The sequence below is a fragment of the Anser brachyrhynchus genome, assembly GCF_964034855.1.
Source record: "Anser brachyrhynchus genome assembly, chromosome: 2".
In the NCBI taxonomy this organism is placed as follows: domain Eukaryota; kingdom Metazoa; phylum Chordata; class Aves; order Anseriformes; family Anatidae; genus Anser; species Anser brachyrhynchus.
Window position 1 is genome coordinate 94,004,558 of NC_137695.1, and position 17,620 is coordinate 94,022,177.

A 17,620-nucleotide genomic window follows, 5' to 3' on the forward strand; every position below is an offset into this window, starting at 1 on the left:
GCTCCTTCACAGTCACTCCCTGCCCCTGCTCCACGTGGGCTCCCTCCCACGGGATGCCGTCCTTCCCAAACTGATCCTGCAGGGGTGCACACAGACACCAGCTCTTCAAGGACTGCTCCAGATATGGGTCCTTACCACGGGCTCCATCCATCCCCCGGGAGCAAACTGCTCCAGCACGGGTCCCCCACGGGTGGGCAGCAGCTCCCCCCAGACCCCCTGCTCCTGCGTGGGCTCCTCTCCACAGGCTGCAGCTCCGGCCCGGGGCCTGCTCCTGCGGGGGCTCTCCATGGGCCGCAGCCTCCTCCAGGCCACATCCACCTGCTCCACCGGGGGCTCCTCCACGGGCTGCAGCGTGGAGATCTGCTCCGTGTGGGACCCATGGGCTGCAGGGGGACAGCCTGCTCTGCCAGGGGCCTCTGCACAGGCCGCAGGGGAACTGCTGCTGTGTGCCTGGAGCACCTCCTGCCCTGCTCCTGCACTGACCTTGGGGGCTGCAGGGCTGCTTCTCACTCCTCTCTCTCCCAGGTGCTGTGGTGCAGCAGTTTTTTCCCTTTCTTAAATCTGTTCTTCCAGAGGCCCAACCAACATCTGTCACTGTCTTGGCTCTGGCCAGCAGCAGGTCCCCTTTGGAGCCGTCTGGAGCTGGCTCTGATCTGACATGGGGCAGCTGCTGGGATCTGCCCACAGAGGCCGCTTCTGCAGCCCCCCGGTACCAAACACTTGCCATATAAACCCAGTACAAGCTACTGTCCAAGTAGGTACCTTGTCCTACAAACATATGAAATGTACCAAAAAGCTTGCAGTGCATAATAAACAGGGAGGACTTGAGGACAGTTGTACTCCAACTCCTTTTGTGACTCCAGATTCAGGCTAACAAAAGGAGTCCTGTTCATTGAAGATCTTGGCTAGGACATGCAACACTAAGTTCCTGACTTGAGAAGGGACGTTTGATATGTAGAATTGTATGCTAGGAGATGTGAGATGTGATATTTATGCTCTTTACATTGAACAGGGGAAGAGTATGTCACATGTCACAGTCTGCTCCTGAAGTTGATTCAAGATCCTACCGGCAGGGCAAGAAGCAGGTCCCTTCCTCATTCTGGAAGCCCTTCTGTGCTCCTTATGTCTGTTGAATGCAGACAAAAATAAATAAATAAAATAAATAAGATAAAATAAAAAAATAATAGTTTTGATGTAGATTTTTTTTTTTTAAACCAGGCTGGTGAGGCAGACTGGTTTGTGTGTAGTTGCAATGATTATGACACTGGTGTGGATTAAAGAAACAGTGGAGCTAAAACTTTTGTTGCATGAGCACTACTCTGAAAGACTAAAACTCTCTTCATTATTTTACTGAATAATATCTAGCAGTAGCATTTGTCTCTTAAAATTAAGACCTTGGCAGAGCAATTCGTGCCATGTTGTCCTTGGATTGTGCTCTTGCAGGTTAGAACTGGACACAGTAGGAGTCAGAAAGTGCTTCCTCCCACCAGGGTCTGGCTGCCAACCTTAGCCATTTCTCGTCTCCGTGGGCAGCTCACATCCTTCACTATCCTCCTTCTGTCAACCCTTACCCACCCAACTCCTAGGAAAGGAAAACAGGCATGCAGGCTGGCAGAGGTCCTTGATGTTTTATCCAGGGCCACAATGTGGATGGCTAGGAATTAACCAAATGCACGATTTACAGCATTTACCAGCCTAGGAGTTCAGAGTGACTGTCTCTTATAAGTAGAGAAGATGAGGGGTGGGTGCCACGTAACAGGCTTTAAATATCTGAAAACCTTCTTCAGAAACAAAAGAAACATTGATTTTTTTACTTATTAATGTTTAATTTATGGTGGTTTCTTCAGGAGGTAATGGGTTTAAAATTCATAAAGAAATGTATAGGAAGATGTTAAGTTAATCTTCCTTGTGGTAAAGGCAGAGGTAGAAATTGGTTGAAGAGGTTGTATGCAAAGACCTCCAATGATGAAAATGCCAAAGATTAGATAATATCTGTCAAGAATGCATAAATGTAGTTGATTTTGTTTTAGGAAATAAGGCTGGACAAGATGACTTCTTGGGGTACCTTCCAGACCTTTGTCTCTATAAACTGTGTTTGAAGTGACACGGAAACGATAGGCAGAATATTTTAAAAGAAAACATTACCCAACTTGTCTGGTGATCACATGCCCCCTTGTTTATTTCCTATACTAATTCTGGGCTCCTCTATATAGTAGTCCATGTTGTCTAGGCACTGATTGCCTGTGAGGTCAACCCATTTTGTGCAGGAATAACTGGCGTCAGCTGTAATGTGATTGAATCAACAGAACTTTGATTTTAAATATGAGAGAGCAAAAAGCTCTTACTTGAGGCTCTTAATGCTAGACCCTGATAGCCAAAGAGGACTTAGATTTACAGAATGCTCACAGATGTATTTAAATATCTCATTCAAAAGGCATTTCTGAAGCTTCATGAGTGAGCTTGGGGTGGTCCAGCAGAAATATAAATTAAAATATTCAGTTAAATTTTGTAGATGTGCTGAAGGATGGCACAAAGTGTATGTTTATAACCTGGGAAATAATATGTGAAAGAAAATAAAGATTACAACAAGCCAGTAAGAAACACAGAGAATTTGTAGTTGCAATATTGTTTGTCTTGTGAAGGAAACCATGGCATGTATTTCTTAGTAATGTCAGCTGATGGAGCTGAGACCATGAAATGTTCCTTGCAACTAGTAGAACATTTATATTGCTAGTTATTGATTTTATTGCTAGTTATTGTGGAAAACATGTATTATAGACTACGTTTTTTTTCCTTCCCTTGATGTGAAATAGTTGCTGTGTGATAATGCACAGGAAGCTACTGCCACAGAAATTCTCTGGAGAAACATGAGGGCACATTCCCTCTCCACAACCTATGTTTAATATGTCACATGACAGACAGGCAAGCATGCTGGCTTGTCAAACGTTCTGTTTTTTCAAAAATTATTGTTTGTATATGAAGGCTGGCTTCCCACTCATGGTCTGCAAGTCTCAGAAAAAGAAGAAAGACTATGATATTCAATGCAACTATCTTAGTACAGTAGATGATAGATAGGTATGTAAGGAGGCACATAGAATTGCAAATGTTTCAGAACTGTGTTCAAAATCACTAGCTATGCTTAATGGGTAACCTGGCAAGGGAGATAGCTGGGCATTTAAATTATGATTAAGTACACACAAAGAAAAATGAAACCACAAATGGAAAAGTGTAAGGAGACTGGCCAGACCAGTTATTTGCTGGTATGAGTTCTCGCACATCAAAATGTTAGAGACACAAGAAGTCTCTGTCTTGCTTCTTATGCTATCTTAATTTCATTTGTAGTTCCATAATGCTTTATTTCTACATTTATACTCCTGATCAGGATACACGATTATTGCTTTTTTTTTTTTTTTTTAAGAGACGTAAGGTTAATTATAAAATGCCACCTGCACAGCTCACCCCTCTGAGGGTTGCATGTAGCCTCCCAGTTTCCCCATTGTAAGCCCTTTCTCTTCCATTCAGTTCCCTGGCTCCTGCTTTCCGAGTACAATAATGTAGAAACATTAATAATTCATGTTCTTGTCATGCTTTCATTTTCCTCCTCTCAGGCTCAGCCATAGCTGAGGTTCAAGCCCTAAGCAAAATGTCGGCTACTGTTGCACTGAGAGCTTCAACGTGCTCCTTGGCTTCTTTTCAGAAATAAATCCCCCCAGAAGGGATGGGGTAGCATATCTTACGTGACAACCATTGCAGTGTGGAGTCACTTCCCACCTGCTTCCCTCCCCTGCTCGCTCATGTTGACTCATTCGCCCCTGGGTAACACAAAGTCCCCTCCTGGTGCAGGGGATGGCAGACAGCCAGGGGCAGGCAGGGGCATGAAGTGCTCCTTGCTGCCCTCCTCCTTTCCACTGCTGCTCAATGCCTGAGTGGTCGCTCCTCTTGTAGCTACGCTTCTTGTAGCTACATGTTGGGCTGTCATTCCTCAGCTCTCTGGACTATCGGTTTTAGACTTTTTAAATACAGTTGATTAGTTTGCTTTTGACCATCCAGTATGTGCACTCACTCTTTTTTCTTGTTTGTTTTTTTGTTTCGTTTATCATCAGCCATACACCTTGCTGCACCGTCTCTGCTCATTGTCATCTTCTGGGCTCTCCAATAGTCACCACTTTCACTTTTTGTCCTTTTGTCATTACTGTAACACCTCTCTTTTGCTCCCACCTGGCTTTTGCTGCCTTTTGGACACATCTTTCAATCATCTTTCCTGTCACAGAGAAGTCCAGCTGAAGATGACTTCTTACTACAACCCTATTTGCTAGCAGTCAATTCTTGCTACTCCTTATTTTCCTCTATTTTTTTTTCTTATAGAGATTCATTGCTGTTGTCCCTGTCCTTCACCACTCTTCTACTTTTTAAAGTAAAATGTGACATTAATATTCATGATTTATTTAAATCAGAGTATTTAAAACACTGGTTTACAGTACTGATTACGTACTTTCAGAACTGAAATACCAAAATATGCTTTCAGTCTGAATGGTTTTTATTTACAACTGAAAAAAAAAAACAAAACAAAACCAAAACCAAAAAATTGTTTTTCTTCAAAAAGTAACAAAAGCTCAAAAGCAGATATTTCTGTTTATCATATGACAATTTTTAAAAATGCTTTCAGCACAAGGTAGTAGTCAGCTAGTATTCTGCCTCACAGCAGATTAGATATTGAAGTTTCTTGAGCATGCTTCTGAGTTTTGAGTTTTGCTACAGCAAAATAGAGAGTTGTGAAAATTTTTCCACTGAAATGATTTTCTGATAGAAAAGAGTCTCTATTGAAACATTTAATTCTGTAACAAAAACAAACAAACAGAAAAACAAATAGATAAATCTATTTTCCATGGAAGTAAAATAAAAGAAAAACTATGAAATAAAATAAAATAAAAGACTGCAGTCAGTTTGGAATATTTTTCAGTTTCAGTGGACTAACTAGTAAAATTTCATTTCAGTCAGTTAAATATTAAGCTGCATTTCTCTACTCTAATATCCCATTCCTGATATTTGTACCTTACTCTAAGAGATCCAGAGAAAAGTCTATAAGAAAATGTAATATTCTTTTCTTCTATAGTACAGTACTCCAGCCCTCTCTTGCAGAATATTGTTTTTACCCTGTTAGCATGCTGACTCTCAGAATACTCGTATGTTTGGATAGAGATGGCAAAGTTCTTGCAATAATGGAAAATTAAATCTACACAAAGCTTTTCAGAAAGTAAAGGAAACTGGGGACTGGGATGTTCAAGAAGGACCTTTTATTTTTGCATACATAACTCATTGTTAAATTTTTTTTTTTTTTTTTTTAATGCTTTGTGTGAAGTACAGGCCTTATTAGTTACAATAATTCCACAGTTCTTAAACAGAGATAGAAAATATTTTCAATGAAAAGCCTTCAGAACAAGTAATTTTAAAGGTTGATTTCTGCTACTGGTTCTAATTGCACAAAATTGAATATGCTACATTAATGAGCAATACCTTATAAGTTTAAAATTAGCTTTCACTGGCTTTGTAACAGCACTATAACTTTATAATCATTTGATATTGTCTTAGTAGCCATCGGAAACAATATATGTGTTGTTTTTTTTTTTTGTTTTTATTTTTTCCCAAGTTCCTTTCATGGTTCATATGCCTTTGAATAATAAAAAAGGCATAAATATAGAAATGTAAAGTTATCTAAGAGCAGAGAATCCAGATCAATGAAAGGTTAGGATCATGAAGTAAAGTCAAAATTAATTATCCCTAAAATAATTATACTTCACAGATTTTTCTTTGCTATTATTGTATTTCAAATGCAGTATTTCAAGTGACTTCGAGAAGAGTAATGCTGAAAGATTCTGGAGAACTGTGCCAGTAATTAGTGATCTTGGATCCTGGAGGCCGTATATGCAATGACTTCCCACTGTGCCAGGAACATTATTCCAAAAATAAATGATTAGCCAAAACCATTTTTTTTCTAGAATTTTGATTAGCATCTCTAATTTCTTCCATGTAGCCTACAGACAAGAAAGGCATTGGAAGATTGTTTTTCCTAGTTTTTAAATTGACCATTCCCTCCAAGATATCTACTCAATTCAAAGCATCGCTATTCAAGGTCAAAATAAATTGTTTCATGTTTCATGTAGACAAAGTTTTGCATATCACATTTGTTCTTTGCACAGCTAACAAGACCTTTTATTTCTGAGCTCTACCAGCCTCTTGTCCCTCCCCTTCATCCACTCACCACGTTATTCCTCTTGACCTGGTGCTTTTCAGGGATGAGAAAGCAGTTCTGCTGTTAGCCAAGATTGCTCATAATCTCTGTCAGCCACTCATCTAATACCTCAGATTTCCAAATATATATTACTTTAAAGACACATGCTCCTACTGAACAGATTTAAAATCTCAATGGTATTATCTCTCTACGCTTACACTTGCCACCATGGTGTCACCATTGCTCTACTCCAGTCACACTATGATTCAGGTGGGCTTCATGGCACCTTTCTCTCCAGTTGTAACGTGTTTACTTTTAGATACGCAAATTGCAGGGTTCTTCCATGTCTGAGGGTAGGCAAAATTTCACACCTTAGAGTGAGTTTCACTCTGAATTAGGGAAAGCTAATGTATTTTAGGAGAACAGTTTTTATAAATGGAGAGAGAAGAGCAATTTGCACCTACAGAGTTGACTTTTAGCAGCAGTAGACAAAAAAAATCTACGGAAGATAAAGCCATGAAAGGCTTTATATATAAAAATGATGATTAAAAATATTGATTAAAAAAAAATAATAATCAAAGTTACCAGAAGCTCGGAGGTTTTTAAAGAAGAAATGATCATTTCAGATGGGTTCAGAAAATGACCAGACATACTCAGGGTAATCAAAACCCCACCAGATTGACATCTGTTGAATAAAAAGATGCTTCTGTCTAAAAGCAGAATCATCAGTGGTCAGAGGGTATCCAGGGGAAGTCTCACTGCATCCCTGGCAATAAATAACCAATGCTAGAGGCCACATACTGGGTTACTGATAGGACCTGCAGTCTGATTTAACATGGTTTCTCTTTATGTTCCCATTCTGTACCTTGGCCTTTCTCACATGGCCAAAATTTCTCAGGCAGCTACTGTCAGAAATGAGATGCTAGAATAAATGATTCTTTGGTCTGATCCAAGTGCAGGTTTATTGCCTCAGAAACTATATCATCACTGTTTTTCTTTTCTTCCACTGACACAAGGGTGCTTGAACAACAGGTACAGCTCAGAATGGTGAGTTTTCTGTCTTCTCCACTTTCTTTTTCCCACTGGCTGTGTGAAATGTCACAAGGCATTTTGAAGATACTTTTTAAACATTTCATCTTAGAGTGACACTGTAAGTAAGCACTGATTAGCTTGGTAGCTGCAGTTCTGTTTTTTCTAACATTCAGTGGTCTCAAAATATGGTACTTCGTGAGCATCAAGACAATTCATTCTTTTGGCATTTTCTGGTTACCCAGTGTTGTACCTTGAGTCCTCACAGAGACATTTTCCTAGCTTTTCTCTTCAGTTCAAGCTGCATTTTTTTTCTGTGCTCCTGGACTTTCAGTTAATTTCCCCCTGCAGTAGAAATGTGTATGATGTCAGACACTGATCAATGGAATTTTATATCATTTCATACTAGCAGAATATTCCATAGCCTTTAAAAAAGAAAGTTGCAAAAAAGATCAGAAAACTTTAACCTTCTTATAATTGGCAGGATTAACCACTTTATATTCAGCATTATAACTGAGCTTGTAGTAATTAAACAAGTCTAGAACAGCATAAGGAAGATCAGAATCTGGTCCCTTAGGTTTTCTTCTTACAATGTTCTGTCATAGCAATATAATATCCTACCTTTAACAGTCAGTCACATTGCCCTTTAAACTCATTTCCTTTTCTTTCCAGATTATGTAAACAAAAAGGATAGAATTAATAGAATCTTCTTTATATAGGCTATGATATCAAATCAAAAATCTTCCTGATTTTACTCACAAAAGACATCTCCTGCTAAAAATAAGAGAGTACTGCAAGTTAAGTCATATCTGAGGAAAAATGGCAATTTTTTAACCCAGTGATGTATTTGTTGAATCCCTCTTTCCATTAGGGCACCTGGATCTATAACTTCATGTGATAAAATAAGTGTTATTCATATATGAGTGAACATAGTGTACTGTTCCTTCTTGTGGGACTTGCCACTGTTACTAGGGGACTATTTTATTTTACTGGAAGCAGTTAGGAAAATCTCAGCAGGCCTTGGTACAATTATCATGGCCCCTGGTTTCCATCTAGTGCACTTCCAGCTTTGCTGTTCCTAGCCAGTGGGAATTTAGCAAACTACTTGGAAGGAGATCTGGTCACTGAGGCATCAAAATGTACCTTCTTCTCACACACCAGAAGGTACGGATGCGGACTGAAAGCTGCACTGTGCCTTTTAACACAGTGATCTCATCAGGGAGAGAGTCCCAGGGTTGGAACACAGTGTCCAAAAATAAACACCTTTCAGTGCTTTCATTATGGGGATTTGTTGTCTTTCCTCCTTTTGTCTTGGCTCTGGAAATTGGGTAGGGTATCTCGCCATGTTCAGGAGCAAGTGAGAATTTTAACTTAGAATGCCCTATGTTTTATAACATTCCCTGGCTGCCATGAGCAAAGCCAGGGAGTCAGCCCTCAAAACATCTCTTACTAGCAGACCCAACCTATAGGTGCCTGTGACAGAAATATTTGAAAGCAGGATTAAATGAAGCTGCCCAAGCCAGGCACATTTTGAAAAATAAGCACTGAATTACTTCAATTTGCTGTAAATAGTAATTTACTTTGGTTATTTCCTTTAATTATAGTGTTCCATCTTTACACGAGGCTGTATTTAGGAACAAAGGGACCAGTGTCACTGTAAGGTGTATGTTGTAATAGACACATTTGTATTAGGCTTCAATAGAGCCTACAGTGTATCCAGCAGTTCTGTGGCTCTTGTGACCACAAGCCCTTCTCTGGTTTTGCTAATGTTTTTTTGTTTGTTTGTTTGTTTGTTTTGTATGTGCTCATTCAGGCTTTTTCTGGTTCTTCTATGAAGTTCACTAGGCACTTCATCTATTACCATACACTCTTCTTACTATTATCATAGACAATATTAGGATAAACCAGAATTAGAATAGACTCCCCTCTATTATATAAAATGTTTTAAAGGAAAAGAACACACACACAAAATCAACCTAACAAGTGTTATATATGAGCCAATTGTTCCAAATTTTTTAAAAAGAAACAGGAAATCAAGTTATCTAGCAAACCTATTTATACACAGTAGGCAACCCTGGGTTGCAGGCAGGACTAATAAACAAAGAATGACAACCTATTTCTTTTAATGACAAGCTGACATATTTATTTTTATTATTTCACAAAAGTATTCACCAGACTCATCTGTCACACTAAAACCTCATTCTCTCTCCCTGCAGACAGAGTGTGTAGCCTTACTGACAGCCAGGTTGAGAGAAAAATAAAAAAAATAAAACCTGCACTTTTGGAATTAAAAACAATATTTGAGAAACTGCAGTGTACTGCACTGGAACATAAAAAGACTTTTCTTGTATGAATAAAATTTTATATTGTTTATTTTTGAAAAGTTAAATTACAGCTACATAAAGGCATTTTTATACTGAAAATTAGCTTTATATTATGCTCAAGTTTCATATCTACTTCTCCAGGAACTGGAACGCCAGTTCCTGTAGAATCTATCCGATCTTCCTACCTGAATCAAACACTTCACAACTTGTAGGCCATTAAATCAAACAGTTCCTTTATAAATGGTGGAGCCTCTTATAGTGTTTAAAAAGTGCAATAATGAATTTTAGATACAAAATAAGTTGCCATAAAACAGGCTTATTTTTCTGCACAGTGTGACATTTTCCAGTAACAGCATTTTCTACAACAAAAGTGAGCATTCTTTTTTGCTTAAAGAAATAATCACCTTAGCTTTTCTATATGCATATTTTTGTTATTTGTCAACTGTGTAGTACTAACATGGTTATATAAAATAATTTAGAATGTCTTGAACTGGAACTTAAAGTAGCTACAGATGAAGATTTGCTTTCGGATCTTGGAAAGGAAAACAACATGTATGCAAATCTCACACTGGAAAAGTATGTGTACCTGTTTTGCATATCACTTAATACGGAAGCTTATTAATTCTTTCAAATGAAATTGAGTTAAAACATGGAAGTATTTAGAGCACAGGGTTTTTTCTTTTTCACTGTCCATTTAATTTATATTTTACGTTGATGTTTAATACAAGTTCTGAACATTTAAAAACCTCTATAAACATAGTGCACTAGCTCTCTGCCATTTAGAGCAGCTGTTTGGTGATGGGAAATATATTACTAAGAAGGGAAGTTTTATGGTTATTCAAAGAATTAGATTGTGATAACTAGAGGATAAAATAAGGTATTCTAACCTTATAAGGCTGTCATTAATTTAATTAAAAAATACTATATAAAAAAATACAATGAAGCGAAATAGGAAAAATATTTTAAATGCTCCAAATCTCATGTATTCATTGCATTGCCCAACATAACTCATGAACCACTCAGTAAGTAGATCTTTCACGTTCATGTAAATGCTGCTTACTTTGGAAAACGTGCCAACTGACTAAACATTTTAGAGTCCCAGGGATTTTACAATGTCAGTGTTATAAGCCCTTCTGAGAGTGAAAAACAATTCTACTAAAACAAAAGCAAAGGTAACTTATCCACTTAAAAATTATGATACCAGCATCCACTTTATTAAATGCTTGAGAACATCTTATATCACATCCAAATTTCTTGCTTGTAAATATGTTGGTTTTGAATGTGAGAGAAAATAAAGATACTGTGATAATCTGTATGAATTTAAACTTTGTGGGAAAAAAAATATATTTTCTCATTGCTTTCACTTAAAAGAAAAAAGTATGCAACTTTAAGTATCCTGAATCCTAACATGTCCATGAACAGTGTTTTATGATACCTGAATTTTATGAAGGAAAAACAACAACACACCAACAACAGCAACACATACACACACACACAAAAAAAAACCACAAACAACAAAACACAACAAAAAACATATTTTTTACATTAACATGGATATACTAGAAAAGTGCTGTTATTGAGTTAGCTACCTATTCCTGTCCATTCATGAATGAATAATGTCAGAATTAACATGAGCTACAGTGCATTATTTATTATTTCTCTGGGTTTGATGTTTAGCAGAGATGTTAAAGGTCTAATGCCTCTTAAATGTAATTCATTTCCCTTTTTTATGTATTTTGCTGGCTAGAAGACACCCTTCACTTTTCTTTTGCTATTGGTATTTTGGGGAAATACTTCTTAAATTAGAGTAACAAAATTATTTCAAGTTATTAGCTAAATAAATAGAACAATTAGTTAAAAGCATGCAATTATTTATTTTTCGGGAATAAAGCCTGAAGTAAACTTGAAATGTATGTATTTGGCTAGCATCTGTACCTGTATCATGAAAGTGAAAACAAAATTATGCTCTTATGCTCTTTTGCTGTGGTATTTATTTCTGAGAGTTCAAGAAATGCTAGCAAGAAAGCATCCAGGCTGAAAGTCTGCCACTATCAAAGTAATGGGAATTTCATTCACAGTAGCATAATCCTGCTCATTGATTGTTTGTTCTTGTTTAAACAAGATTCTATTTATGCTGTTAAAGACTGAAGATTAATATTTTATGATTCATAATACATGGTATTGAAGCTTTGTGAACCAGGCAGTAAAACAAGCATTTCCTAAGAAGCATTTGCAGTACAAGCAAAAGTGTCCACATGTTGCTCAAAGGAGGCTGTACAAATGGATCCGAACAGTTGAGGGTTCTGTACAGAAATTAAGAGTATTAGTTACAAGCTGGGGAAACACCCTTTCTAATTGTAGAAATCTAGCTATTGTGCAGCAAGGGCAAATTAAACAGAGAAAGCCTCCAGACTCTTACAAGCCACTGTGAGGAATGCTTTCTCACCTGTGGGTATATCTGATTATCAGTTTTACAGTTATGAGGCTTTTGGCAAGACATGCAAATTCCTGCCATGACTTCAGTCTACTGAAAACAAGCTGTTGGCTAGTGCTCTTGGCAAGCTTAGGATTTGCAGTGAGCCTTCTGCAAAAAATGTTTTGGTCCTTAATCATTTTGGAGAACAATTGCTTCCCCAGGGCTTCTGTCTGCAATTCGAGTTGATGCTTCTCTTCTGTTGAGATGCCATGTGACACATCCTATTTAACCACCTTAATTTGGAATGAAGTATACATTTAGTCTTTGAATTCTCAAACTGTATTTTCAAGGATTTTCACACCTCTGAAGTTCCCTATGTGTCTCCTTGTAACTCCCCAAACTGCAACTTTCCAGAATCCAAAGAAAAACGTGTAATCAGGGTCATAATCATTAAAAGAAAACCCCAAACAACACAAATTAAAGGTACATGACTTGCAGTGGTAAGGAACAGGTGGGCAAAGCTAAAAGGAGATTCCTTCTCTGAAGATTTGTAAGATGTTTGATGATGAGACAGAACAAGAGGAAGTGCCAGCATGCCACCCAAGTTTTCCTCAGATAATGAGTTAATAGGCACTTTGGTTCACATTATGTTTCATGCTACTATTAAGAAACATTCAAGACTGCAACAGAAGTAGTGAAATTCAACCCTTGCAATTGCATACAATATGGTGCAAAGGCATCTAGTTGGTTAACTGGTCTCGCTGATGAGACTAACTGGGCTTGGTGGACTGCTTCTTCTGCACCTTGCAGCATTGTAGGCTCCCCCTGCATTGCCTGGAGTGTTTGCTTGTGAAGCTTACATGGGCATTTTTCAGGCAGAAATCTGTGTTCCTCCCCCTCCCCCCCCCCCCCTTTTTTTTTTCCCCGCCATGCCAATTTTAGAAGGCAGTGCATACATTATCAGTTATTAAAAGCAGTGTTGAATCTATAGCAAGACTAATAAGTCTTTCTTCTGTAGAAGGAGTTACAAGAAGGAAAAGCACATTTTATAACCATTAAATGCCTGCTAACATTGGGAATTTAAGCTGAGCAGGAAGGATTAGGAAGGAAAAGAACAGTAACAGTCACAGTTTAGGTCTGGACGGTTTCTTCCTCCTTTTTGTAAAGAACAAAGGCTTAGACACAGAGTAGCTTTATTTAACTCCTGTTTATTCTAGTTGTAATTATGAGTGTAAGTAAGGACTAGACAATGAAATGTGTATTAGGAAACTTGGTCTATGTGGTTTGAGTAGGATTGTGTCGAAACTTGTTCCCCTAAGGCTTCTAAATGCCTCTCACCTAAAACTGTAAAGTATGAAAATGTAATGAACAAATAAAGGAATTTAAACTACCTAATTAATTAAATCCATAGAAAATTAGTATTAAATTGTATTCCTTGCAATAGTAAGAATATTATTTACATTTTTTTCATATTAAAAGCATAAATGGCTTTAATAACAAAGAAATTTTGGAAAATGCACTTTCCATAAATGATTTTATGGAAATGAAAATCATAAATGATTTTATGGATTTTAAATGATTGCACATGATTATTTGTGTGTGTGTGTGTGTGTGTGTGAAAATCCATGAGATCATTTTTATATGCATGTATGTTTTTTTCCCCTGAAATTTTGGAAGTGCAGAATGCTTACAGAGATTATCAACCCCCGTGCCACAAACCACCCAAGTAAATCCCCAAATGGCATGAATTCAAAAAATAAATGACCTTGTAGTAAACATCCATTAGCAAAACAAACAAACCAACTAAGGACTAAGCAGCAGAGGTCTGAAGTCAGCATCCTAAAGCATATGTGTGTGCCCTGCATCTTGTGATTAATGCATTGGACTCATGGCATTTGACAAACATTGTTTTGCAGGTACTTGTTCTGATGACAAATTAACAAATGGAATAAATGGATTACAAAGCATTTACACAGTCATTTATGCCTTTTTCACATCCAGTCTGGACTACTACAAAGTGATCAGAGGCTAGTTACGAAGAGATACACAAGCTTTACAAGGTGCAACATGCAGCAGGGTGATTAATGCAGAAAGATTAATGAACATAATTTTGAATCCGTAGCTTTTGTCTTAATACTATTTGCTCATTTTATTATTAATAGATACTGAAATCATGACCCTTATTTCATAAATCCTCAAAAGGCTGGCAATAGGCTGCCACAGATAGCATTCTTGAAGCATCTTTGAAACAACCTCTGATAAACAGGGACAAAAGAGATGATCATCCAGCAGCAAACACCTGAGAAGCAGGGTAAATTAGCTTGGGTGACGGTCCACTCTATCATGGCAGCAGTGCTTCTGGCTCCTCCATACCCTACTGATTTGGCACTGTAAATCTCTGTGGGCTATTGCTGGAGGGGCCTCAGGTTTAAAATGACTTAGTGGGATGTCTCCTAAAGTTTGTGGTGAGTAATGACTGATGTAATTTTTCATACATGTCATCCCTAGAGAAAAATGACTGCTAAGTAGTGGTGTGCTGCTTTTATAGACAGTGACCAAGAGTGCTCCTTTCTGGGGGAGACCTCATGGGGTCTTCTCATGCTGGGCTGCAGAAGCATTGTGTGTGCTCTGTGGTGAGCCACAGCACTGAGATACCCCTCACTTTGCATGGGTGTCATCAGTGTATGGTGTTGGGCTGCTGCAGCTGCCACCATGCTGTTCTCCTGCAGTCTCTTTTCCATTCTGTAATAGACTTGATAAAACTTGGTTTGTCCACACCACAGACATCAGTGATCATGATCGTAAGCATACTCCATGTATGCTTCCCTGTCTCATTTTGGACAAATAAACAGAAAGGCAATTTGTACCAAAAGTGTTCTGAGCTTTTTTTTTTTCCATCATTTTTTTAAATAATTATTTTTTAATTTTAAGCTTGATTATTTAAATGATATATGGTAATTTCTGATGTGTTTTTAATCTGATGTGTACCATAAGATAAAGGAAACTTTTGATCTTACACATACAGCTTAGCAAGTTAACACATGTCAGCTGAGCTGTGGTAACTGCCCAATTTTGTGTTCTTTGCCTGTGGCAGCTATATAATGGTTCAATTTAGCTGGCCCTCAGAGAAAGCACCTGCGCAGATTTGGTATAATACAGACTGTCGCACTCCTTACAGGCATGAGAAGCTGTGAGTTTTTCAATGTGACCACCACAGTTGACCACATACTTGTGGTACCTTGGGTTACAGTGTTTGTATTTGTGGGGGACATATGGAAAGCCAGATGGGAGGCTGTTCCCAGAGATGAAGCAGTGAACATCCACAGGATGAGCATCTTCTGGTAATGCTCACACCCTGGGAGAACTAATTGCCTCCCTTTGCTTGTATGATTGCTGGAGGACAATTTTACAATGATAGATAAGTTGTACATTTGTGGTCCCTGATAGGTTGGAGAGCCAAAGTCTGGGGTATGGTGGGGGAATTGGTATGAGCTATAGGGGAATGAAGTCTGGTACTGCAGATTTGCAACCCATTTTAGGAGTTAAGACACACTATTTTTGGAGGTATTTGCTTCAGAAAAGTGCCACACCCAGTCTGGGGTGCAAAGGGGGAAAAGAGAATGAAGTAATAGACAAGGGAGTGACAGCAATTAAAAGGATGCAACAGACACTTGTGCCTTAAGGGGCATGGATGGCATGAACAGGTCTGAGGAACGGAAGGAAGGGAGTTAAAGGAGGTGCATACATAATCTGTATGTAAGAGCTGTAACTCTTAGCTTAAACGAGCAGCTGAAAAATTAATACGTTGAACAAAACTCAACTACCAACCTATTCCAAGGCACTTATACACACTAAAATTCAACAACAGCAGCAGCAACAACAACAACAAAACCCAGCAAAAAGTATAATAAAATAATGCTAATAGTAAGAGTGTGGTGCTTCTTAATATTACAGATGAAATACATGCCTGAAAACAACCTCTGGTACTCACAAAATTAAAAATAGAAAAGTACTTCTATGTGATCTTTATGTTTCAGAAAACATTTGAAATAAAATTATAGAATACAGCTTGACAAATATGGCCAGTCACAGAAGTTATAGAAACCAGTACTAAAAGATGTTAGGGATTTCATAATTGGGTCATCACCACAGCAAATGTTGTATATTTTAGAACTGGATCTTATTATGAGACAAGGCTCCTTCAGAAAGTAGAACTGATCAGTGCTCTAAAATAAATAAAAGTGAGAGTACTTTTAAACTTACTGATTTATGATCTATGTTGGACCTGTATTAATGTATTCTTCCTAAAATTCTGTTTTGTGGTGAACAAAGTAGGAATTACTTTTTCAAACAGAACATTATTTCTAATTGGAAGTTTCATATCGATTTACAAGTTGAATTCCATTTTTGAAATGCAAAACTTAATAATACATCTGATCTGAAGATTAAAGTAGCATTCAGAAGAACGTCACCCCTCTCTACTAGCAGAACTTTCAGGACAATGTTTTACAGAGTTGTTTTCTAAGCACCAAATTTCACCTTTCAAGTCATATGTTCTCCAGGAGTTAAAGAAGGTGTGTGTGGGAAAAATAACACTTGAGGCAGAGCTCTAGTTGATACACATAGGGATGAAGAAGGTATAAAGCTGCTCCTTTCTCCACTCTTTAGGTGAGTTAGAGGCTGAGATGCCTAACATTCCCCGTGCTGTGTACTGTTCTGGTTGCCATCTCTTCAGGAGTCTAGCACCGTAGCCCACAGGACACTCTTGTGTGCAGAAGTTGATGGACCTGGGACAGGAGGAGCTGTTGGCTGGCTCCTGAGTTTCTTGATGCATTTGAAAAGTTGGTTTGACCATACTGGAGTAATTAATGGGACTTGGCATTTCTGTGTGTGCTTAACTACAGATTTATGCGTGGTAAAGCTCACCACTGTCCAAATGTACCTGTAGGGCCTCAGCTAAAACCTTTGAAGTCCGTATCAGTCTGAAATGAATGAGGGGTGGATCATGCCCTTAAACAAATACTTCCGGAAGGCCCACTGTGTATAAAGAGAAATATTTTCTTGCTAAGCTGACATTTTAAAATTAAATAGTTTTTTGGCTCCAGGCCTTAAAGGAAATGAGACAACTCTCTTTTCACTTATTTTTTAATGATGAAAAAAAAAAACTTCTTTCTATTTTAAAGTGACGATTTATTTATTTATTTTTTTTCCCACAGACTTTTCCAATAAACCCTCCTCAACAACAAAAAATACCCCAAATCCACTGATAGAAGCATCAGAAAGTATTGACCTAAAATGTATTTTAAAGTTCTATGTTTGGAAAGCAGGGAAAAAAATGGAAACTCTTTTGCAACCACAAGAACCTTTTTTGCACTGTATGCCAGTCTGTGGGTGTTTGTGTGTGTCAGAGCTCGTCAGGTAGTTATTCGGATTATATTTTCCATCCATGCTTATGAATCACTCAGAAATGGATCCAGATTTCTGCCGTTGCTTTGTTATTTGTAAGTATAAATACAATAATTTGGATGATTAACTTTCAGACTATGGAATGTCCATAAACCGATTGCTGTAGCATGTCACTGCTGGCTGTTCACATAAGGTGATTGATTAACTATACTACAG